This window comes from Bos mutus, chromosome 29, assembly GCF_027580195.1.
Source record: "Bos mutus isolate GX-2022 chromosome 29, NWIPB_WYAK_1.1, whole genome shotgun sequence".
NCBI classification, from domain to species: domain Eukaryota; kingdom Metazoa; phylum Chordata; class Mammalia; order Artiodactyla; family Bovidae; genus Bos; species Bos mutus.
This window is the reverse complement of record NC_091645.1, coordinates 29,402,361-29,422,541: the sequence shown is the minus strand read 5'-3', so window position 1 is coordinate 29,422,541 and position 20,181 is coordinate 29,402,361. Positions and strand designations below refer to the sequence as shown.

The following is a 20,181-nucleotide window of genomic DNA, read 5'->3' as shown; positions in this document are numbered from 1 at the left end:
ACTGAGGCTCAGGGGCTTTGAGTGACTCACCCCAGGGCACATAGCTATTCACAGGTCCTCTGTGATTTTTATTTCACTGGGCTGGCTTCCCTGCGGTGGTGGCCACCTCATCTACTGGTGGCCTTGTTCTGAGCATCACTGCCCTGTCAGGTCCAGCCCCTCTGATTCTGCCCCTGCCCCTGTGACTCTGATGTGTAGGGACCACTTTGCCCCACTGTCCTGGGTGATCTGCTGGAGGCTCCCAGGTAGCGCTGATCCACTTCTCTCAGAGTTGTGGGGCGTGGGGACTGCAGGAGAAGTGCTCACACCTGGGGCAGCCCCACTCCATGCTCATGCTATCCCTCTGGGCCTCCTCACCCCTGGATGTGGGGGACCCAGGGGTCCAGGTTAGCCTTCTGTGGCCCGAAGCTGTCTCCATCTGCATCCATGCAGGGTGAGTCATCCAGACACAGCCGTGCCCCACCCCCCCACTCCCCACCCGCCTCGAAAGTTACCAGTTCAGCCCTTTGGTCCTCACAGAGACCATGTTTCAGCAGCAATTGTGGAAATGGCTCGAGCTAAGTCAAATCTGATTATCTTTGGGGAGAAAATTGAATTCTCCACTTTGTGAGGCAGACAGAGAGATTAGAAGGAGGACCAGAAGAGCACAGCTCACCCAGGGTGGGACGGCCAGACACTCGGAGGGGCGGAAGGAGGGGGCGTGCAGAGCGGGAAGGCTGGCCGCAGGGGGCGTGCAGCTCTCGGGCTTTGAGCCTCACAGAAGCCAAGTCCTCCAGACTGAGATTCAGCACTGAGCCAGGGCATGGCTGTCTGCTTACGTCCTTGTTTTAGTTTTAAGATCTGTGAGCTCAGAGGCCTGTCTTCTTGAGCCGAGGCCATCAGAGGCAAAGGTCTGTACCTGTGGTGGAGAACGTGTTGCAAGCGAGCATGGAAAGGAGGAAGGAGAGGCAGCCTGAGCTCTTGTGAATCCAGTGGGGAGAGAGTGTTAGGGGACGGCCAGCCTGCTGGATGCAGGGAGTGTCCGCATGGGGGCCCCCAGCGGCTGCGTCCTCTAGGAAACCCCTGCTGGCCACAGGCCTTGGCTGTTTTCTTGGTCATTTCATACACATGTATTGAGTTTCTCCCCAGGAGGCTCCGTGCCTGGGCACTGGGAATTCAGAACAAAGGCCCTGCTGTCAGGGAGCTCTTAGTCAGGTGGGGAAGATGGGCTTGTCTACATTGGCCATGACATTCCCTGTCGAGACTGAAGAAGCAGCGGACTGCCCTATGGAAGTGGGTAAGAAAGAGGAAACTTTTCAAAAGAGGGGGCATCTGAGCCGGGCCTTGAAGGATGTGTAGGAGTTTTCCAGGAAGAAGGTAGAAAGGGGGACATTCCTAGCACAGGGAACAGCACAAGCAGCGGCATGGAGGCTCAGATACACGGTGTGTCCAGAAATGGCGTGCAGTCCAATAGAGAGCGAAGGGAAGTGACGGGGTGGAGAGAAGAGGCCGGAAAAGTAGGCTGGAGCCACTCAAAAAGAGGCATCTTGAGAAGTCCGGGCTCTTCCCCAGAGCCGAAAGTTTGTCCCAGAGAAGTTTCAAAAGAAATGATGGGCAATTTATGAGAGAAAATTCTAGAAAACATGTCAGAGCTCTTCCATGGATCTGTAAGGGATTTATAATGGCTCCCTTAGGATCACTAGAATCGCTGGATGTCAGAGCTTTAAAAAACTGATGAGAGGATCTCTGTGGTTATCAAAATGGGTTCAATGGAGCCCCAGGGTTCCAGAGAAGGGCTTTCGAGACCCACTCTTGGGCAGCGGGTTTAGAATGGGAAGGAGGGTGCTCAGTGGGGTGGTCTGCAGAGCCCCAGGGACAGAGACCACCAGCCCTGAACATGCACTCCTGGGGTCCTTCAGCGAGGTCGGTGCCCTGACAGTCCATCCTGCCGCAGCCTCCAAGCCAGGCAACCTCTTAGGTAGACAGGGGAGCTATGGAGTGCACATCCACACTCGAAGAAATTGGGAGGGCCAGGCAGCTTGCAGACAAACTGGGGCAAACTGACAGGCATGATAATGCTTTTGTTTATGAACAGGCAACAATGAGATGCAAGGAAATGTCCAAAAAAAAAAAAAAGTCCAAGTAGGTGTTAGCACCATTCCTATATTGTATGGTTTGCTTTGTGCTGGAGTCAGTGAGTCAAGGCCACTCATGCACAGGGCAGCAGAATGCAGCCTTCTGTTTTGCTTTGATCTCTCCTGATAGCACGCTCCACCAGAGATATCATAGCTTTAATCTCTTGACACTGATGTTAAGTTTCTGGAGCTCAGTAGAATCTCCTTGAGATTAATCCTTCATGGCACAGCCAGCACCGTGATGTTCTCTCCCATATACATCACACCCAGCCACGCGTCCCTGTGGCCTGAGCCTCTGTGGTTACACACAGGCTTAGGAGAGAACCCCGCTGTGTCCTCCCCTCCAACTTCCTCTCTTTGGTTAAAGCCTTGATAAAATGGAAAGCTGGTTAGGCAGACACCAGGAGACCCGCCTTTGATTCCTGAGTCAGCCACTCTTTAGGCAAATTCCTCACCTCTTTGAACCTCAGTCTCTTCATCTGTAAAACAGGAATGAAAGCTCCCGCTTCCACTCTAACTGCACACTGCTTAGCACAAAGTCACAGTTCCATAAATATTCATCAAAGGAATAGTGAATTGACTGGTTGATCTAGGATAAAGGGGAATGCAGGAGAGTTGTTACTATTAAGGTTAGTTTAGGGAGAACTCTCTGCACATAAGCAAGGCTTGGTCTTGCCTCTCACACTCAGCATTCAAAAGATGTCTCATTGGAATTCGAAATGGGAAGAAAGGCCTCGAGAAGAAAGGCAGAGAAAGCATACACCTGGACTCAATCTTGGCATGACGTATCCACTGAGCAGCAGGAGAGACTTCGCCAGCCCTCAGGGAGAGGAAGGTTTCACTCCAGCTGGAAATTCACAGAACCCACCCATCTCATCAGCAGCCCCTCCCAGATCCTGTCTGGGTCTTTGAAGAAGGCTAATGGGGAGTGACATGGCTCAGAACCTCCAGGGCATCCATCTGCTTGCTCACTCACTGTGCATCTTATCCATAAGAGGAATGAACAATGACAACAAGTCTGCTTGTGTGTGTGTGTGTGTGTGTGTGTGTGTGTGTGTGTACACCAGCTGAACCAGGAGCCTGTCTTATGATGATGTTCATGTACCACAGCACAGGTGTTTAAGGTATAGAGAAAATGGACCAACCTCAAGGAGATGGAAACATGAAATCTTGTTGTTCAGCCACTAAGTCATGTCCGACTCTTTGCGATCCCGTGGACTGCAGCACGCCTGGTTCCTCTGTCCTCCACTATCTCCTGGAGTTTGCTCAAATTCACGTCCATTGAGTTGGTAATGCCACCCAACCATCTCATCCTCTGCTGCCCCCTTCTCCTTCTGCCCTAAATCTTTCTCAGCATCAGGATCTTTTTCAATGAATCGGCTTTTCGCATCAGGTGGCCAAAGTATTGAAGTTTCAACTTCAGCCATCAGTCCTTCCAGTGAATATTCAGGGTTGATTTCCTTTAGGATTGACTGGTCTGATCTCTGTGCTGTCCGAAGGATTCTTAAGAGTCTTCTCCAACACCACAATTCGAAAGCATCAATTCTTCAGTGCTCAGCCTTCTTTATGGTCCAACTCTCACATTCATACCTGACCACTGGAAAAACTATAGCTTTGACTGTGCAGACCTTTGTCAGCAAAGTGATGTCTCTGCTTTTTAATATGAGAAATCTTACACGGGAACTTATTTTCCCCTGGCCAGGGCAGATGAAACCTACCTTTGCGGTGTGAGACGGGGGTCAGGTTCTTCTCCCCACCTGTCTCTCCGGTCACCCACGTGGTCAGTGGCGGGAGGGTGTGGGCTCCTCTCTGTCCTCTGCAGGAGGTTTGGGTCTGAGAAACAGTCAGGCAGGACACAGAGGCTCAAAACGGGCAGCCCTAGCAATTCATTTTCCCATGGAGCCTGCCCACACCTCTCCATGCCTCCTTTTATAATCAGAAAGCCTTGTGAAACAAATCAGATCAGAGTCTAGTTTCCTGCAACTGTGTTCATGCATAAAAGAAAATTCCCAGGAACCCCGGGCAGGGAGATAACTGTGCTGGTGTTCACCTACTCTCAAAGTATCTCAGTGCTTTGTTGGTTTGGGAGGTGGTTTCCTGAGTTCCGAGTCCAGCAGGTATTTGTGCTCATCCCTTTCTTCCTTCTTTCTCTCCTCCCTTCCTTTTTCATATCATATCAGGTCATTTATGTAATTCAACAAAAATTAATTGAACATCTCTGTAATCAGGCACTGGCCTAAATGCTAAGAGTATAAACACATAATAGTCACTGTTCTCAAAAAGCTCACAGTTTAAAACAGTAGAAAATACTGTTTATTTTCGTTGCTCTACTAGGGCCTTTATTTTGTTTTTGTTTTTAACATTCTTTTTTTTTAAATTTTATTTTATTTTTAAACTTTACAATATTGTATTAGTTTTGCCAAATATCAAAATGAATCCGCCACAGGTATACCCACGTTTCCCATCCTGAACCCTCCTCCCTCCTCCCTCCCCATACCCTCCCTCTGGGTCGTCCCAGTGCACCAGCCCCAAGCATCCAGTACCGTCATCGAACCTGGACTGGCGACTCGTTTCATACATGATATTATACATGTTTCAATGCTATTCTCCCAAATCTCCCCACCCTCTCCCTCTCCCACAGAGTCCATAAGACTGATCTATACATCGGTGTCTCTTTTGCTGTCTCATACACAGGGTTATTGTTACCATCTTTCTAAATTCCATATATATGCGTTAGTATACTGTATTGGTGTTTTTCTTTCTGGCTTACTTCACTCTGTATAATAGGTTCCAGTTTCATCCATCTCATTAGAACTGATTCAAATGTATTCTTTTTAATGGCTGAGTAATACTCCATTGTGTATATGTACCACTGCTTTCTTATCCATTCATCTGCTGATGGGCATCTAGGTTGCTTCCATGTCCTGGCTATTATAAACAGTGCTGCAATGAACATTGTTTTTAAGGTTTTTTTTTTTTTTACCTTTTTTGTTTTGTTTTATATTTGTTTTATTTATTTATTTGGCTGCACCGGGTCTGAGTTGCAGCACATGGGATCTAGTTCTCTGACCAAGGATCAAACCCAGAGCCCCTGCATTGGGAGCACGGAGTCTTAGCCACTGGACGACCAGGGAAGTCTCTGTTGGTTTTTTGTTTGTTTGTTTGCCACACCTGCAGCTTGCAACATCTTAGTTCCCTGACCAGGGATTGAACCCAGGCTCCAGGCATTAGAAGCATAGAGTCCTAAGCACTGGGCCACCAGTGAAGTCCCAAGGGTGTTTATTTTTAAAGCATGGAGAAGGGTCCTTGCTTAAGGACTAGCAAAAGGTGCTAGGCACTCTCAGCCCCAATTATTTATTGATCCCACAGAGCATGGGAGTCAGGAATCCAAGGGAGAATTGGTTTGAAAAAATTGATGCTTCTTTATCGCAGAGTGTGCTGGACACAGCGGGGCCCCTCGCTTCCTGGCCTGACTGCTTCTGGCTCCCTCTGCACGGCCCCACCCCCATGAATTCGGTGTTCTCTGGTTCTGCCCTGTTCCCTTTTCTTCCCGTTTCATTCCGCAGACACAGAGCCCTGATGAGTAGGAAGGCTACCAGGGTTTCAGTGGGGAAGCCCAGCTGTGTTCGCTGACTGCCTCCGCACAGGCCGGGTGTTAGATGCCGGGGCAGAGATGACAAGCCCCCAGTCCCTGCCCACGGGGGTCTTAGTCTTGAGACAGGAGTGCAGGAGCCTTGTCTGTGCCAGACATTGCAATGCCGTTTCCATGGGCAGCCATAGATGTTTTAAGAGGAACAGAGAGGCAGATGGTGGATTCTGTCTTGGGAGACAAAGGATGGTTTCGCCATGGAGGTGACCCCTGGAGCTTACCACCTCGTGAGAGAAATGAAATTTGTGCAGAAATCACTATGCTTCAAGGTAAAACTAAAGCACCATGAAGCAAACAAGAAGGAACATATTTCTGGCTAGAAAATAAGAAATGCTTCATGAAGAGGGGGTCTTGGAGCTGGACCTTGCCAAGGGGCAGAATTTTCAACAGCGTTCACTAAGTCAGTATTTACTGGATAATTATCATGCTATTCTAGGTCAAGAGGAATGTGATAATTTAGAAGATAGACAAAATTTCTTGCCCTTATAGAGCTCAACCTCTAGTCATGAAGACAGAAAATGAATAATATAAATTAACTAGAGCAGGAGTTCAGCAAACTTCCTGGGAAGGGTTAGTTAATCAAGAGTTTAGTCTTCAGACCATATGGTCTCTGTCACAAGTACTCAAGTCCACTGTTACAGCACAAAAGCAGCACATAAATGAAGAGGTTCAACTGTGCTCCAATAAAACTGTATTTATGGAAACAGGAGTGGACCGGATGTGGTCCATGGGCCATCATTTGCCAAGCCCTGATGCAGTATGTTAGTCAGACGTGCTCGAAAGAAGATATAAGTCAGGAAGGTTAAAGTAAGTGAAAGAAATGTTGGAGGAAGGGGGTGAAGTTTTAGTAGGTGGGGGGTCAGAGAATATAGCCTGTAAGAAAGTGGATGAGACTTCCTGGCAGAAAGTCAGAAAGAACGCATAACCAGAGATCAGAAGAGCCTTTCAACAGAGGGAGCAGCAAATGCAGACCTCCAGGTTCAAGTGGCAGTGAGGAGGTGATGCCTGGGATGTTTGCAGGCAAACAGATTTGATAGATTGGAGAGAGATGCCATATGAGGGAGTCCTAATTTTCTTTCTAGGGAAGGATTTTTCTGTAAATCCCTCTCTTCTGATCTGAGCAGACAAAAATGGTTCAGAAGCACAAACAAGCTTTTTAACTGGGAGTCCTTTTTAACTGAGGCCAGGACAGGGCTGGGGGCCCCGATGGCCCTGCCCAGTCGTGAAGCTGCTCTCATTCCCCCAAAGCACCCCACCACTGTCCTGATTCAGCTCATGGGCCACCCTGCCAGGCCCTTCAGCCCGTCCTCCAGCTCCTCACTGCAAGCCCAGCAGGGCGAGCCTCAGTGATTGGTCCCCTCTTCTCCTTCTTGAGGAGCAGGCTCCCTAGAGAAGATGCTGGGGAGGCCCCTGTTCTGAGCCATGCTGGATGCCTCGCTGCCTTGCTTACTCCCCAGAACCGTTTAAGGGAGGTGCTAGGAGGACAGGGGGGCAGGGCCAGTCCGTGACACCCCCAGTCCAGTTCATGAGGGCCAGTGGGTGAGATTAAGTCAGGACCTGACTTTCTTTCTGAGTCTCTGTGAGGCTTCTCACTCAGTTGCAACCAAAGGGAGTCAGTTGACTCCAAGGCAAAATTGTTCTCATTTCACGGTCCCCACCCTGACCAGCTCAGCTGATGCCCAGTTAGCTCCTTCCATAGGAATCCTAGTTTCTTTCTTCTCTTGGGCATGTGAGATAGACCTTCCTCCCAGACTCTTCCAGCCCCTGCCCTCTTAACATGTCAGACCGGATGCCCACATTTCTCTGCCTCTCCTGGCTCCTCTTCCCCTCCTGGTCCCCTCTCTGTCTCCTCCCATTTTTCCCCAGGCATCTTCTTCTCCCCTATTCCTCTAGCATCATCCCCATGCCACAGGCCAGCCCCTCCCTCCCCAATTAGGGTGGTCTCACCTGGTTTGCCCCGGACAGTCCTGACACAGTTATGAACAACTCCCCAGTCCCTCCCCAAAGCATCTCTGTTCATGATACACGTCTTCACCTAGACGGAACATGGGCGTGAACTCTAATTGAAACCCTGTGGATCTAAATGGAAAATAATTTTCAGTTTGTCACACTTTTCTCCCCATCTAATGTTTTTATTTCTTTACATCATCCAGCAATCTAGCGTATTTCCTTGGGGTCTCATTTTTAACTACTATGGTGACACCTTCTTGGAGGGATTTGGGGTCAAGGCAAGCATTTCTTTTTTCTTTAAAAAAAAAATTGGGGGAGTATAGTTGCTTTACAATGTGTGTTAGTTTCTGCTGTACAGCAGAGTGAGTCAGCTCTGCATATACACATATCCCCTGTTTCTTGGATTTCCTTCCCATTTAGGTCACCAGAGAGCGTTGAATAGAGTTCCCTAAGCTATACAGTAGGTTCTCATTAGTTGTCTATTTTCCACACAGTAGTGTATATATGTCGATCCCAGTCTCCTAATTCATCCCACCACCGCCCCTTCTCCTACCTGGTGTCAATTTTCTCTCTGTCATGGAAGTGAGCAAATATAAAAATGAAAAAGGTAGAGTGTTTACACTGAGAAGGCTGGAAGTAATGACATACTCGTAGCATTCCCACCTTGGCTTCTAAACAGCATGTTCCTTTAAAAGGAGCAAGCACTCCTTGGGGGAAAAAAGACTATTTCCAAAGATGGTACAGGGCCGAGGCATTTAGAACTCAGTATCACCAGGGTGCCAGGCAGATATAGCCCTCGAGCAAAGCCCACCCCCTGCCAACTGTGCTACACGCCCCTGTCTGCTTGCGAGCAGCCGTGTGGAACAGGGCGGGAGTACTGGAGGCAGACTCCAGGGTCACCCTGGGTCTAAATCCATCCCCTCAGCAAATATTTATTGGGCGCCTACTGAATGTCTGGGCACGCCCTATTCTGAGCACTGGGGACACAGGAGTGGAAAAAATAGACTCCCTGCCCCCAAGACTTCGCATTCTACTGAGAATAGAATAAATATATATATATCCGGTGATGAGAAATTCAATGAAGAAAAATAAGACCGAGTAAAAGAGATAATGGCACCCCACTCCAGTACTCTTGCCTGGAAAATCCCATGGACGGAGGAGCCTGGTAGGCTGCAGTCCATGGGGTCGCAAAGAGTTGGACACGACTGAGCGACTTAGCTTTCACTTTTCACTTCCATGCATTGGAGAAGGAAATGGCAACCCACTCCAGTGTTCTTGCCTGGAGAATCCCAGGGACGGCGGAGCCTGGTGGGCTGCCATCTATGGGGTCACACAGAGTCGGACACGACTGAAGCAACTTAACAGCAGCAGCAGCAAAAGAGATAGCAGGCAGAAAAAAAAAAGTAAGGTCTGAGATCTGGAGAAGGGAGCCTGCTTAGCATGCCTGAGAAATAGCAAACAGTCAGTGCTGCTGAAGCAGAGGGAGGAAGGAGATGAGTAGGAGCTGAGATGGGAAGGGTGAAGGGCCAGATCCCGACCCTGAGCCACTGAAGAGTTTGGACAGAGGAGCACCAGGATCTGAGTCACACTGTGTGAGGATCATGTTTCCACCCTGTGCTGGGAGAACACCTGAGGGGCAAGGAGAGAAGGAGCCACCTCCTAGGAGCTGGCCCAGGACGATGCTGCCTGGGACCAAGGAAGCAGCTGCAGAGATGGTGAGAAGTGGTCAATTTTCTAGATAAAAGATTGATTTGAATATGGAGTGTCGGAGAAAGAGGGGGACGACTTCTGATGCCGTAGCCTGAGCAAGAGGAAGACTAAGTTTGCCGTTTTCTGAGCAGGGGATGATATTGAGGGGATTAGGTTGGGGACTGTGGACAGGATGTGGATCAGGGCTTCCCTGGTGGCTCAGATGGTAAAGAATCCTCCTGTCATGCAGGAGACCCAGGTTTGATTCCTGGGTTAGGAAGATCCCCTGGAGAAGGAAATGGCTACCCCACTCCAGTATTCTTGCCTTGAGAATTCCATGGACAGAGGAGCCTGGCAGGCTACATCCCATGGGTTTGCAAAGAGTCAGACGTGATTGAGCGACTAACACTTTGGATGGATTACCTTTTTTAATATATTTATTTATGTGGCTGCATCGGGTCTTAGTTGTGGCAGGCATGCAGGATCTTTCATTGCATCTCAAGCTTCTCTAGTTGTGACTCTCGAGCTCAGTAATTGCCCCACAGCATGTGGGATCTTAGTTCCCTGACCAGGGATCAAACCTGTGTCCCCTGCCTTGGAAGGTAGATTCTTAACCACTGGACCATGAGGGAAGTCCCGAATTACATTTGAGACGTTCATAAGACATGCAAAGAGAGATGTCAGGCAAGGAGATAATCTTCAACATGTAGGTAGTATTGGAAACCACAGGACTAAATAAGTTAACTTAGGAGTGATGATGGTAAAGAACCCACCTGCCAATGCACGAGACGTAAGAGATGGGGGTTCGATCCCTGGGTCAGGAAGATCTGCTGGAGGAGGGCATGGCAACCCACTCCAGTATTCTTGCCTGGAGAATCCCATGGACAGAGGAGCCTGGCGGGCTACAGTCCATAGGGTCACAAAGAGTCGGTCAGGACTAAAGTGACTTAGCAGCAATAGCAGGAGTGAGTATAGACAGCCAGAAAAGCCCTAAGGTCCTTCAACATCTGGAATAATGTGGAAGGACCAATGAAGAGATGGAGAAGGAACAGTTGTGACCTAAGAGCTTGTTCTCCCAAAGAGGAAGAATGGAAAGTGTTCAAACAGGAAGAGCTGATCAACCATAGGAGTTGACTGAGGGATTTGACAGTGACTTTGGGGCAGGGGGTGGGGGGAGGGGGCGCGGTACAGAGAGCTAGGGGCAAAATCTGAGTGGGTTCAAGAGAGATTGGGTGAAGGGGAATTGGAGATGGTGGATCCGGCTCTTCTGTTATGTAAGAGAGAACACAGAGGAGGATCTGTGGCTGGAGGGGACCAGAGTCAAAGGAGGTTTGTCCATTTTTTAAACCTCAGAGATACCACAGCATCTTTGTAAGGAGATGATTACAGAGAACGGGGAAATGATGGCCCCGGAGAGAAAGGGTACAGATGTTTGGATCAGTTTCCTTGAGTAGGAGGGAGGGGCTGGGGTTTGGCCTCAGGGGGATAGGGACTCCGTGAAGCCCCTGTAGTACGGCACCACTGGGGTGCCTGGCCAACGGGGGGCTACCCAGAACCCAGGAAGCTCTGTGGGGGCCCCAGTGAACTTGGCAAATCACTTACTGTCTAACTCTGTTTCCATGTCTTAAATATTAGCTGACCATGCCCACTCAAATGACCGCTGTGAAAGGTAAATAGATTTTAAAAATACGTACAGAAACAGAAAAAGATTTACAGACTTAGAGAACGAACTTACGGTTGCCAGGAGTAAGGATGGAGGGAAGGGATAGTTAGGGAGTTTGGGATGGACAGGTACGCTCTGCAATATTTAAAATGGATAACCAACAAGGACTTACTACAGAGCCCAGGGAACTCTGCTCAATGTTATGTGGCAGCCTGGATGGGAGGGGAGTTTAGAGGAGAGTGTATACATGCATATACAAGACATATACATGTATACATGACATATACAAGTCATACATGTATATGTATGACTTGAGTCCCTTCACTGTTCACCTGAGATTATCACAACATTGCCCACGTTAGCCGGCTAAACCCCAACACACACACAAAAAAGAATAAGTGCAGAGGGCGGCGCATGCCCCATAGTAAGGGCTGGGCAAAGGCTGGTTCCTTCTCCCCTCCCTCCCCCAGCTTGTCCTTCAGGGTTTCCCTGGGACCTCTGACTCCTCATGAGACACGGGGATGGTCCTTCTGCTTCCACTGCTGCTTTGAGGTCGGCAGGGCTGAAAGCAGGAACAGCCAGGGGCTGTCATTCTCTCAAACACCCGCTTTGTGTATCTGTCTCAGCAGATTTCTGCCTGTGTGTTTGGTGAGTCATTCTCCTATGACGGTTTTTCATTTCTGTGCAGTCTCGTGGAGCTGGGCTCTGTAACCTGCACCTGCTGTAGCCAGAATCTTCAAAGAGCTACTTCCCACTGAGTGGAGCCCAGCCAGGGGGCTCCTACCCTCCCCAGGAGCCACATGGCAGGGGAGGGAGACGCCTGGCTGCTTCTCCAGGACGGCCCCCGCCTGCCTGAGCCTGAGACAGAAGCTGGAGGTACAGTTTCAGGAGACAGAAGTCCCCCTCCTGACAGCCTGGGTGGGAAAGAGAGAGAGACCCAGGCCCAGGGTGCAAGCCCTCCTCTTAGCCAAAGCTCTGAGATGCTCCTTTGCCTGACTAGGAGGTCCATGAATCCCTGACCCAGAAAGACTGGGCTCTTGTCATGAGGAAAGGGACATTTTAACTTCCATCCCCAAACCTCCCGAGGAAAAAATTTAAAGTTCTGTCAAAACAGGTTAGCATATTAGCAATCAGGGCTCCCAACCATCTGTATTTGTTCCATTTGCGGCATTTATGACGGTTATCCACATTAATTATTTCACTGCTGAAGTCCCTTCTAATTTCTGAACACTGTTATTTCTAAGAAAGATGGATATTAAATACGCCACACATCAGCACAGGGTGGCATTACAGCATGCTATTAAGTTTGGATGCTGAGGCCCAGCAGAAAATAGCTTTGCTATTTGTAATTGCAATAAAGTGTCTTATTTTGTGGTTCAAAATGAAGAACAGCACTGATGGAAAGGGATTTCTTAGTCTGGCAATGACCCTGAAGTCACCAGGAAAGACAGAGACCACGAGGCTGGGGTGGGTAGGGAACCTGGGGACAGAGATGGGGAGAGGGGGTTGTAGAGGAAAAGACGTGGGGTACTGTGATTTGTCCCAACACCTGCCTGTCGTTCAGTCACTCAGTCGTGTCCGACTCTATACAACCTCAAGGATGGCAGCACATCAGGCTTCCCTGCGCTTCACCATCTCCCAGAGTTTTCTCAAACTCATGTCCAATGAATTGATGATGCCATCCAACTATCTCCTCCTCTGTCACCCCTTCTCCTCCTGTCCTCAATCTTTCCAAGCATCAGGGTCTTCCTGCCTGAGGGGAGTTGAAAGGATCACTTTCAAGAACCATCAGAGGTTTGGTTGAGGGGTAGCCAAGGAGCCTGGTAGGCTCCAGTCCACGGGGTCGCTAAGAGTCGGACACGACTGAGCGACTTCACTTTCACTTCTCACTTTCGTGCATTGGAGAAGGAAATGGCAACCCGCTCCAGTGTTCTTCCCTGGAGAATCCCAGGGACGGTGGAGCCTGATGGGCTGCCGTCTATGGGGTCGCACAGAGTCGGACACGACTGAAGCAATTTAGCAGCAACAGCAGCAGCCAATGCTAGAACATTCTCTTACTGCTGGTTTGCAGTCTCTGGAGCCCCCATTAGAGAATTTGCAGATGGTCAAGGGGAGTGGAACCCCGCAGACAGTAGCCACTTTCAGAGAGCGTTAGCTTATAAACTGTTCTTAAACGTCATCAAACATCATGGCAGACGTGGAAAGGAGTCTTTATTATTATCATTACCAGGACAAACAAGATAAATAACTCTTCTCTTAGCTCCCAACACCACTCCCCAAAGAAGACAGCAGTGGATTAAACAGCTAAACCCCAAGAAGGCATCTCTTATTTTCTATTAAACTTTTTTTTTTAATGGGGACCATTTTTTTTAAGTCTTTATTGAATTTGTTATAATACTACTTCAGTTTTATATCTGGTTTTTTGGTCGTGAGGCATGTGGGATCTTAGTTCCCCAACCAGGGATCGAACCTGCACCCCCTGCATTGGAAAGCAAAGTTTTAACCACTGGACCACTGGGGAAGTCCCAAGAAGGCAGTCTTGAAGGTAAAGCCCAACAAGAAGGTTGTTGGAAAGCGCAAATAGCTCCCTCTCTGGGGCTCTTTGCTTAAAAGTGACCTCTGAGATTCCCATCTGTAGGGGGCTTGTAGGATTAAATGCTTCATTGAGATCCTCTCCTGCTCAAGTGTGTCTGCATCCTCTCATTGGCTCACTCATTTATCAAAAATGTACCACGCAGCTACATGCATCAGGGTCTCTGCCCGGCCACAAGCCAACAGGAGGCAAGAGACTCGAGTCATCTTCCAAGGGACAGACAGCTAACCAGAGCAACAAGGAAGTCCATGGACACAATCTGAGAAGGGGGAACAAACAGATACCAATTGAGAATAACAGGTAGATGCCATTTAGATGGGATCCAGGATAGAGTGAAAATCAACTGATAACAAATCCCCCACAAACTCAAGCTAGAATATAACGCCTTTGCCTGGCATAGCTAGTTCTTAGAGGAGTGTGGTAACTCTTTCTGCTGTGGAGATAGCGCCCCCTGGTGGTTGGAGGCCTAAGTTTTTACATCTATAGGACAGTCCTTTACATAGGAACCTTCAAATTGCAAATTTTCAAAGTTAGGAACAGGTGTTCCATCAACATCAGGTGTGAGTGAAATTGCAGCTTGCCCTCTGTCTCCTATTGCTGACGATCCTTCAGCTCTACCATCTCCCATCTTCTCTCGTCCTCCAGTCAGTAACGCTTTTTGCCTGTTCACTGGATGCCAGCCCCTGTATGCCAGCTGTTGTACAATACAACTGTACTTTTCAAGGTCCTGTACTGTAAAATTAAAAATGTTTTCTTTATTTTTTGTTTTTGTTTTTTGTGTATAATTTGTGTGAAAGCTATTATAAACCTACTACAGTATGGTACTGTATAACTGTGTTAGTAGGGTACCTAGGCTAAGTTTACTGTATAACTGTGTTAGTAGGGTACCTAGGCTAAGTTTGTTGGACTATTGATCAAATTGAACTTACAAATGAGCTCTCGGAGCAGAACTCATTTGTATGTTGGGGTCCTACTGTATAGGAAGTTTCTGTGATAAATTGGTACCTTTGATGGGAGCCCAGTAGTCCATAAAGGCAGGCGTGTGCCTGTTCCCCTGAAGTGGGGCCGATCTTGGAGCATCTTGAACTTCCTTCATCCTTGAGTTAAGATCGCAGCCTCCCCTCTTCCTCAGTGTTGTGATTTGGGACAAAGTTACTTAAATTCTCAGAGCCCTCCTTCTCCTCAACTTATATTAAAATGAGTGTGACAGCTCCCTGGTAGCCTAAAGGTTAGGATCCTGGGCTTTCACTGCCGTGGCCTAGGTTCAGTCCCTGGTGGGGAAACTGGCATGCCACAAGCCACATGGGGCAGCCAAAAAAAAAAAAAAATAGGTGTGACAGCACCAATGTGGTGTTGGTGTAAGGATTAAGCAAGATAACGACATGACAGCCAGCCCAGTATGTGGCTGCTAGCAGGCCCTTCACTGATGTTAGCTGCTTTACTCTTAGCTTAAGATTTCCAAACGCTCTGCATCTCCCTCCACTCTGCCCTCCTCTCTCAAACGCCCATCCTGTCCTCTTTGGTCTTTTCCCTGGCTCCCTCCGCTCGGTTCCCCTCCCCTCTCCTTTCTTCCTCTCTCTCTCTCCACCTCCTTTCTTCCTTCCCATCACCTCCCACATTTCCCCTCACCTCCCTGGGCTTTCCTTTTTTCTGCATCTCATCCTCCGCCCTTTTCATGCCCAAACCTCTTGCCACAGCATCTAAGAAGTGACACCGGGGCACACCGAGGGTGCTCTCCAAAGATAAATGGCATCCTGTGTTAAGTCCAAGAGGAGCCATCTTCTGCTATTCAATAGCACCATGGATGTCTTGTATTCTTCAGAAAGGCACCGGGCGCCTTGCCACACTCTTCACTCAGGAACCCGGGTCCCTCCGCCGCCTTCATCCTTGGTGACGTCTGCGCATGCTCCGTCTTCCGGTCGCTCTTTTGAATGCTTTCTGATGCTGGCAGGCTCCGTGCTCCCCTTTCCCTCCTCCTTTGCTGGCCTGCCCTCTCCCCCCTTATCTCGCCTTGCTTCTGTCTTCTGTATCATCACACGTGTTAGCTGTCCTTTGCCTCTTGTTTTTGATTTGCAAAATGGCCCATGTTCCCCTTTATATTCCCCAGCTGCGTTTGCTCCAGCAGCCTGCGATAGCTCTTGCCTGTCACGGCAAAGGCTTTTTCATCTCCATTTGGAGCCATTTGCCCTGATCATTTCTCTCTTCAGTATCACACTGATGAACCCATGGGGTCTCTAGCTGTCAACAATCCCCAGGAAAGGAGAGCTTGTTCTTAAAACTTGCTTTTTAATTTGGGGGCCCCTGGGAAATGGGGCTGGTGCATGCTGAGTGGAAGCCACCAACTGGCTCAAACAGGCCAAGTGGGCACGAAAATCTTTGGGAAGGAAGCTGGAAGGCCCAGAATGGTTGTGTTTCCTTCCCACGCTAGACAGATGGAAGGGGTAAGTAGGCCAAGACTGCTTTCCTCAAGTGATTCTGTCTCTTAACAGTTTTCTTTAAGGAGGAAGGAAACAAAATGATCAGATGGCAAAACAGAGATATCAGTTGTCCAGGCATTGTTCCTGGGGTGGAGAGACGGGCGACTCGCACAGAAGACCCAGTGATAGCATCCCCAACCATGCCGTCGCATAGAAAGGTCGTGTGTGAGTTGAGAATTTAAAATACATGTGTTAAGTCTTATCCTGCACCCTGTGGCTCAAGGCCTCCAGGGGAAAAAAAAGTCCTGCAAAGGAAACCGCTAGCTCTCCAGAAGTAGACCTCCTTCTCCATAGTGGGATGTAGTAAATATGCCCCGCTCCCTCTTGGGGCAACTAGGGGAGATCCACTGTCTTATTTGGATCACCCTCGAAGCAGATTCTGAGACAAAGATTCACATGCACGTGGTTCATTTGGGGTTGGGGGGTGATCCCAGGAAACACGGGTGGAAGGCAGGGAGCCAAGGAAGAGTGCGCTCACTGCACCCAGGCCCACGGGCGGCTCTGGGTGTGGCCTTCTCCCACTGAGAAGCGAGGCCACTAGGATATTTGTCCTTACGAAACCCACCCATCGTTTGTTGAGGGTTACCTCTGGGGCGATAACTCCCTGCCCCCTGCCAATCACCTCACCTTGGTGTTTCCTCCTCAGCCTATAAGACGTCAACATCACTTCCTCAAGGAAACCTTCTCCACGCCCCCAGCCAGAGCAGATCCTCTCTTTATTAGGCCCTCACACCCTCTGCGCTCCTTCAGAATTTCTTATCACAGTAGAAATTGCATAATTAATTGTGTAATTAGTTGTTTAATGTCCGTAAGTTGCCATCAGTTACCAAGGCCTGTTAAGTCTGCCTCCTAACACATCTGAAATCTTCCATCCTCGTTTCTTCCACCAGCACAGCCCTGAGCCAGGCCTCACCTAGGCCCTGCAACAGCCTCCTGGCTGACCCTTCTGGGCATGTCCCTCCTCCGCTTAAAAGCATCCATGGCTCCCTTGTGCCTTTGTGAGAACCAGCCAGCCCTCACTCAGCTACCAGCCTCAGCCAGGAAGTCCCTGACTTCCTGAGAAAGAAGAGCTCCAGCCCCTTGCAGGGGCTGGCTCCCCTGCATGGATGCCCTCTCTCCCCTCTGCCTTTCCCATCAGTCCAGGCACTTCCCTGAGAGGCCCTCACAGGACATTTGTCCTCACGCCCCACGGCAGCCCCCATCTCATGTAGGTTCCAGCACTATGAGCCTCCTCAGCCCCCATGCTTACCCGATTTCATGTTTCTTACACTGTGTTACAGCTGACCATTTACCTCATGTCATCCTTATCAGACTATGAGCATTCTGAGATCAGGAACTAAGCACAGCACTCAGCACCTAGCACCCAGCACCTAATACCTACTACCTACTACCCAGCACTCACCACCTAGCACCCAGCATATAGCACCCACCACCTAGCACCTAGCACCACACCAGAGCTTAGGAGGCTCTAAGGAAGTGTCTGGTGAATGACCCAAACCCTTGGAATACATAAATTATAGCTTCTTTGTAGGCAACTGGAAGGGGGCTCTTGAGTGATCTCTGAACTTCCTGTTACTTTGTAGGAGAAACAAGGATGGATAAAAGCGGGTCGTGGCGTCAAAGTCGCACTATCTCCACCTGCTTCTTTTCTCTACTGGCAGCTTTTTGGTTGTCACCAACCTCTGTGAGTCCCAAACTCACAGACCTCCTGTCCTCTCCCGCCTACCACAGGCCCCACCCAGTGACTGGCAGAAGTCCTTGATCCTGAGGTCCAGGGCACAGGGCATCATGCTGGAGACCTCACCTGCATCCCGACTCCTACGGGAGAGGTGCTGTCACCAGGAGAATAAGGGAGTAACCACAGGCCTCCAGTTTACCTTTTCCTTCCACGTCCCTAGGAGGCAGAGGGGACTGCTGAGTGGACCGAAATCCAGGCGCTGCAGCGATGAGGCAGGTGGCAGACTGGCCCTCTGGCATGAAGAGGTCCTGGCCCTCATCCATTCAGAGTGGCCTCTGAGTGTCCTCCCACCCCCTGCCTCACTCAGAAAGACCCCTTAGGAATCTCTTTGATAAGTGAGGACAGCCCCGCCCTCTGTGTGCACACACGCACACACACACTCCCCTCTGCTTCACAGCACACATTTCCTCCTCCTCCTCGGGGCTCCCGGCAGCCAGCTGTACCGTCACTTTTATGATAGCAGATGATTCACATTCAAACAAACTCTGACTCACCAGGGACTCAGAAAGAAACTGTGGGCGACTCGAAACACTGCAGCTCGCCGCTTTGCCTTCCCTTTCCTGGCATCATTTGTGTCTAAAGAGGACCAGTGGGAGAGGGGCCTGGCTGGCGACGACTGAAGCCCAGGTACCACTGTACTGAGGAACAGTCAGCCGTGCCCCTGGAGAGTGGGCTTCCGGGACTCCTAAGGGGGCACTTTCAGTGGAGTGCTAGCTTGTTCGTGCGTCTGGGATATCATGTTCTTAGGGATGTTACTGCTTTTGATAATGAAGTGCTTCTGCCCGTGCGGGTCGGCGGGTGGCTCTGTGACTCAGCTGAGCCCTGGCCTTTGCCTGCAAAGCATCATCAGGCAGTGAGGACTGTGCTAGAAATCCCCACCTGACTAAAGCAGATCTCTGAGCCCATGCCTGCTCAGTCACATTTCTGTGAGACCAAAGCTTTGCATTTTGTTTTCCCACAACTAACAGGATACCAGTTCCACTGTGAGGGAACCGTTGGTTTAATTAGCCGTATCAAGACTTCTCCTGAAGACACATATGTAAAGAAGTGACTTTTGGACTCAGTGGGAGAAGGAGAGGGTGGGGTGGTTTGAGATAATAGCACTGAAACATATGCATTGTGTGTGTGTGTGTGTGCACGCGTGCATATGCTAAGCCGTTTCAGTCGTGTCTAACTCTGCAACCTCTTGGACTGTAGCCCAGCAGGCTCCTCTGCCCATGGGATTCTCCAGGCAAGAATACTGGAGTGGGTTGCCATTCCCTTTTCCAGGGGTTCTTCCTGACCCAGAGATCAAGCCCGTGTCTCTTGCATGTCCTGTATTGCCAAGCCGGTTCTTTACCACTAGTGCCAATTATCATATGTAAGATAGATGACCAGTGCAAGTTCCGTGCTTGAAGCAGGGCACCCAAAGCTGGTGCTCTGGGACAACCTAGAGGGATGAGGTGGGGAGGGAGATGGGTGGGGGTTCAGCATGGGGCGGGGTGGGGGGACATATGTATACCTGTGGCCAATTCATGTTGATATATGGCAAAAAAAAATCTCAATATTGTAAAGTACTTATCCTCCAATTTAAATAAATAAATGTTTTTAAAAAATAATTCTCCTGAAACTCAGGTGGTTACTTGCTCACGCACCAGGCAGGATGGAGTTCCTTGTTTTGCACTAACTTGGTCCATGAAAGGATGGAGCCGAGTCTTTTCTCTAAGAATCTAAAAATGTGTCACGGTCTCCCGAGGTTAGCGTTCAAAACCTGAATGCCAAGAATGTTCGACGATCGGTTAAATTAATTTGATTAGTGGAGACCACAGATTTTTCCTGAGGGAAGGTGAACTTGGCCAGTTTCTCCCCATGATGAGCTGAGTAGAGGCAGCTGCGACTCCCTTTGCCCAGGGAGGGGGCACCTGGCACCCTGGGCTCCCTTTGCCGCTTCTCTGAGATGTGCCTTCCCCTCAGCCCCCAGCCCCATGACACCCCTCTCCCTGTGAAGACATTGATCAGGATGAGACTGTTGCCATGCATTAATTAACGTTTCATTCATTATTAAAATGGCCTTTATTGAGCTTTGGCAGCTCCGAAATCAGCTTTCATGGTGGTGGCTGTGGTTGCCCTTTAGTAATTCTATTTGTAATAATCAACTGTGATCTGTTTGACTTGGAATCACTTTTCTTATTAAACTAAACCAAACCTTGATTTGAGACACTTAATTATAAGTGAGACTAATTTGCTTCCCCTCAGGGCACCAGGGACTCCAGGTCCACAGAGGGATGGGGGAGGCCTGCGTCTGAGGGTAGAGGAGGGGCACCTCCCT

At 49.4% G+C, this 20,181-nt stretch overlaps 1 protein-coding gene and 1 long non-coding RNA gene across 4 annotated transcripts in view; one reads left to right on the top strand and one right to left on the bottom strand.

Moving 5' to 3' along the window:
• Nucleotides 1-20,181, top strand: part of KIRREL3 (kirre like nephrin family adhesion molecule 3) — a 603,489-nt gene that overhangs the window by 297,902 nt on the left and 285,406 nt on the right. The gene's annotated exons all lie outside the window — the stretch shown is intronic.
• The window catches only part of LOC138986266 (uncharacterized), a 38,046-nt gene that overhangs the window by 14,180 nt on the left and 3,685 nt on the right, over nucleotides 1-20,181 (bottom strand). The window contains exon 3 of one of the 2 annotated variants that reach the window (XR_011463125.1): nucleotides 3,833-3,947. The exons of the other annotated variant lie outside the window; for it this stretch is intronic. This is a non-coding gene — a long non-coding RNA (uncharacterized lncRNA). The remainder of the gene's footprint in view (nucleotides 1-3,832; nucleotides 3,948-20,181) is intronic. 2 annotated transcript variants of the gene reach the window in all.